Below are 4,825 nucleotides of genomic sequence, written 5' to 3' on the forward strand. Positions count from 1 at the left end.
CTTTGTCTCTACGTGTTCAGAATGGCTGCCTCATTAGACACTGAACCTGATCATCACACTGCACTACCAGGAGAAAAAAAATAAGGAAAGGGAAAAGCTAAGAGTTCCACAAATCTTTAAGAAAATGCCAAGAATAGGGATAATCTTAAATAAATATGTATGTAGTAATTATTATAATTTTGTTCTGTAAGGATAAATCTGTCCAGGTTGCTTCTTTCCACATTTATTTGCAGGTGGAAGTGAGCAATTCTGGATTGTCTTTTACTGAATTAAAAAAGAAAAAAGAATGTGATCAAAAAACTGGTGAATTGCATATTTTACCTAAAAAGGTCTTACTTTTAAATACTGAAAAACACCTATTTAATAAGGTCATTCTGCTTATTTAACTGTCTGAGACATTGTTTTGGCATTTCTATAGCAGATTTTATTCATGGAGTCAGAAGCATAAAATGTCAGGGAAAAACCTGTATAGGAGCATTTATTACGCTGATCATAAAGAGGAGTGGTGAAAAAATAGTAAAACTTGAAAATATATAGTGACAGGTGAGTTACTTTATGTTTACTACTAAGTTTTAATCAAGATACTAAAAACAGCACCACATAAACTTCTGAAGTGCAGAACTGGATGCAGTTTTAAGGCATTACTCATTGGCAATAAAACTGTGAACCCAAGGTCCCTCAGGAGCTCAGCTCCTGACCTTGGCTGATGAGAGAAGCCATTGAAAACAGGGCCAGAGCTTAACCTCTGCCCTCTATGGTTTATAAATATCAACATAGGGAAGGGATTTTAAAGTCATCATCCCAACAAGTCTGTTCTCTGAAAAGAAAAATGAAATCCAAATCACAGGTGAAATAGTTTAGGAATGCCTGACTTTACTTTTATGTATGAAGAGGGAAAGCAACCCAGGTAGACCCTTTTTCCTTATTTTTTCCTCGACTGTAGCAGAATAGAAACTAAATATTTAGATGCAAAAACAAGAGAGAGCCTGACCAGGTGGTCTGAGATTAACTGGTTGCTTTCCAAAAGCATAAAGAAATTACATAAACTACATTTACATGTACCTGGAGATATTTTCCTTCTTAGTAATTGATAAGCTATGATGAATCTCTGATGTTGCCTAAGTAACAGTATTCAAATTAATATATTTTCTTTTTTAAAATAATGCCTTCTATCTAACAAACATTTCAGGGATTTTTTTTTCCCTCCTCTGGGATAATAATACTAAAACAGGAGTTGGAGATTGCAGCTAAAAGGAAAGAGGAAAGAAATGGCTGAATGTAATTGCCTGTCCACTACATGGCAAGAACATAGTTCCTCTCCTTGTAAAGCAGTTCTTTTCAGTTCCAAGGTGAAATATTTCCAAAATTCAATGAGAGTTGAGTAAATGATGAGAAATAATTTCTCCAAAAGGGGACTTGAGTCAGAGAAAGCTGTTCTGGAGGGCTCCTGTAACCACCAGAGTTCTTTCCTTTCTTTATTTTAAACAGTTTCGCATAGAGAGGAACTAGAAGATATTTAAAATTAATATATAAGGCAAGAAGGAGTAGCAGGAATGGTACTAGAATATTATTTGCAGTGGGTCTGATGTGCAGGTGTGAAGTAAGTGCTCTTTGCACCACTAATTTAATAAATTTTGGTAAATACAGAGAAAGTAAATGGCTCATCTTAGCTTCTCTTTTGAGCAAATACACACAAGGATACTAAGGTTTGAAAAAGAATAATAAAAAACACGGCTTGAATCTTAATGAATAAATGTGTGAGCCTACATGTCTGTGAGAAAAGGTAATTAATGAAAAAATACAGTTATAACTAGGTAGTAATTATAGTTACTCTGTTTTATCATGATAGTCTAACTGAACCATGCTGGAAATTCTAGGAGCTGCATTTCTAAGTCCCATTTATGTTCTGAGCACCAGGTTTTTTTCTCAAATTAGTTTCCATTGACATAATTTCTTCTTTGAATTAACAGACCAAAAATTCAAAGCCTTGTGTCTCTTCATTTTTGAAGAAGAGTTTAGAAAAGATGCCGAAGAAATTTCAGTAACCTAAGGATCTCTCAATGCAGAAAGCAGAAAATATTTGAGGAAAAAATTCTGTACTTTTCAGTCCCAAATACTTTGCAAATATATATATATGTGTATATATATATATATATATATATATATATATATATACTTTCATTCACAAAAGCACAAAAAAAAAGGGAGATGCAAATACAACTTTTGATCCCATTTTGTAAAATTTCTACAAAATATGTACTTATCAGTGTGTCAAAAAAATTTTTCAATATACCAAACCATATAAGTAAGTAAGTGCACTGAATAGTTTGGTATATAAGTAAGGTACCAAATAGTTCATACTCCTTTATTTTACATACAGTGTTGTGAGACCTAAGGAAACAGTATTGTCAAAGTTTAGTCCCTTTAAATATTACACACCCAGTATGCATGATGGTGATGAATACACAGTCACCATCATAATCAAAGCAGAAACTTCTGGAACTAAAAATATAAGCGGCTCTAGTTGGATGTAGAAGACCATGAAGGAAAAAGGGCATCTGTACAGACTGCAAAAACCCCTTAGAAGTTTCTAGGCAATAGTCCTTAAGTCATCACTGAGTCCACAAATTGATGCTTGCACATACAAGTCAGCCTTTCAATAAAAAACACAGAATAAGAAAGTAAAAGGATTGCACTTTTGAGAGGGACTTAAATCACATACAGATGGTATATTATAGATACCAAATATCCTCATAAGATCCTTGATCCCATGATGCAGCATGCATCTTGCTCTCTGATCTCAGCATACGTCAAAGCCCACTGTAAGAAAGATAACAGCTGATCAGCTTCATCTTTATCCCATTATTTTTCACATTACAGTGTGCACCCCTAATATAACCAACTAGCAACACTAAATGAAAGCAATTATGAAATTCCTAGGTCTTGCACAAGGCACATGCAGGAAAAGGAATGAGATTGTTTGTTTAAGAGATATAAGAAGTGACACAGAAGAAAGACACAGGTCTCTTACCTTAGCTGGTGTTATAAGAACATGGTGAGTACCCATGTTTCTTGTTCGTGTTTCTTTTGTCTCTTGAAAACCTAACTTTAGAGGCTTGTGCACATCTTCTTGTTAAGGTACCTGCATTAACAGTGATGGGAATCTAAAAGTTTTATTTTACTCCAGTGTGAAAATTGCAGTCTGTTGTCTGTCTACTCTGTGTCTCTTTTCTGTGAGTATAAGCAACAAAATTAGTTTTTTAAAGCAGGAAAGGTAAATCAGATATATAAACTAGAAATTTACCTGCCAAATGCTTCTTATTCTACCTGAGCCCCCAAATAACACCCTTCGGATACTTGGAATACAATTTCACCTTTAAAATGAAGTATTCTTATCAGTCAATTGATATTTTTAAACACCATATTGTCACTGCAAAATGAAAATCACTGATGACTCTCACAAAAATTTGGTACTGGCAGAGCTACAAAAATAATCTTTCTAAGTGTTAAGCCTTGGGACATAGTGTTTATGCAGTCTAACAACAGCTCTTGTCTCAGCATAATGTATATTAAAAATCTAGAACACATTTTAAGGATTATTTTTAGCTTTTTTTTTTTCCTGGATCTATGGGTTTGCCTTTGAAATTATCTCTGAAACAATAGTATTGCATGCATATTTGTGCCTGTTATCCAAGGTATACTCAAGAATATTTGAAAGGATTAAAAAAGACACTTGCCCTTCTGGGTTAAATGTTTTAGCTTTACTTGCATTGACATTGCAGGTGAAAACCAAAAATTAAATAATAAAAAAAGAAATTAACCTTTTGGTAGCAACCTACCGTTTTCAGTCTTATTTCCAATCACACCGAGACAGAAAGTAGCCCTGACAATTCTGTGACTGCTCCAGCCCACTGTAAACAGGAGGTGGCAGTTCTAGTCTTTGATCCAATATGCTGCAGTGTTATAAAATGGCAGTAACTAGCTAGGGAAGACAGTTCCACAATACGCAAGCTAAATAGCTTTTCCAAGGCTAGCCAGAGCTGCTTCCCCTTTATTCCCTTTTTCTAGAAAGCTAAAATGTGTCACACAGAGAGAGAAAAAAAAAGAATAAAATAGAGCAGCCTTCTGACAGATCAAAATTGATATTGTGATAGAGACTCTATAGCTAACTACACTGCATCCAAGGCTTTTTATTTTTCTTTTCCTTTTTTTTTCTTTTTGATTTGAGTGTGCAAAGATATAAAGATTGTTTTTATAGGGCTTTTGTGGAAAAAAATCCTCTCTATTCATCTTGTGCTCTGTCTCATGCATTAGTTTCAAAAGAGTTTTTATCTCAGAAAATACTTTTATTTTAAATTACTAAAATTTCACTTAAAACTAGATCAATAATAGCCCTCCCCCAATATATGAAAGGTGAAATCTAGAAGGAGTGTCTCTAAAATCCAGTGCAGCATATTCAACAGGCCATTTTTTTAAAATTTCTGATGCCTTTCTGAAATACCGCTGAATTGCTGAGAAGACATTGCTTTATCATTAAAGCAACTTCAGGGTGAAACCTCCTTTGTTGGCTCTAGTTATGGAAACAAGAGCTTTAACCTGCATGTTAAAAAGCCCTATGACAGTAAAGACGAAGAGCAAAGTAGAGCCATTGGAAAAATCTTTCACCACAGAAAGAAAATAGCAGAGCAAGGGAGATAAAAGGGTGTGAAGGATGCAGCCTGACATCTAAGAGAAACTATTCGTGCAAGCATTGTACTTACTGCCTTTTAACCCAGCTCAGTGTCTGATCATGACAAATACCAGGAATCACAGCAGAAATATATTA

At 34.5% G+C, this 4,825-nt stretch overlaps 2 long non-coding RNA genes across 2 annotated transcripts; one reads left to right on the forward strand and one right to left on the reverse strand.

Moving 5' to 3' along the window:
• The first annotated feature begins 273 nt into the window (after positions 1–273).
• LOC137476640 (uncharacterized) lies at positions 274–1,810 on the forward strand. Its single transcript, XR_011000486.1, has 2 exons — positions 274–1,593; positions 1,648–1,810. It is a non-coding gene; the product is annotated as an uncharacterized lncRNA (long non-coding RNA).
• A 539-nt stretch (positions 1,811–2,349) lies between these two features.
• Positions 2,350–4,098, reverse strand: LOC137476639 (uncharacterized). Its single transcript, XR_011000485.1, has 3 exons — positions 3,840–4,098; positions 3,032–3,142; positions 2,350–2,820 (listed from the first exon to the last, which is right to left on the reverse strand). It is a non-coding gene; the product is annotated as an uncharacterized lncRNA (long non-coding RNA).
• Between the last annotated feature and the right edge of the window lie 727 nt (positions 4,099–4,825).

This window comes from Anomalospiza imberbis, chromosome 6 (genome assembly GCF_031753505.1).
Source record: "Anomalospiza imberbis isolate Cuckoo-Finch-1a 21T00152 chromosome 6, ASM3175350v1, whole genome shotgun sequence".
NCBI lineage: Eukaryota > Metazoa > Chordata > Aves > Passeriformes > Viduidae > Anomalospiza > Anomalospiza imberbis.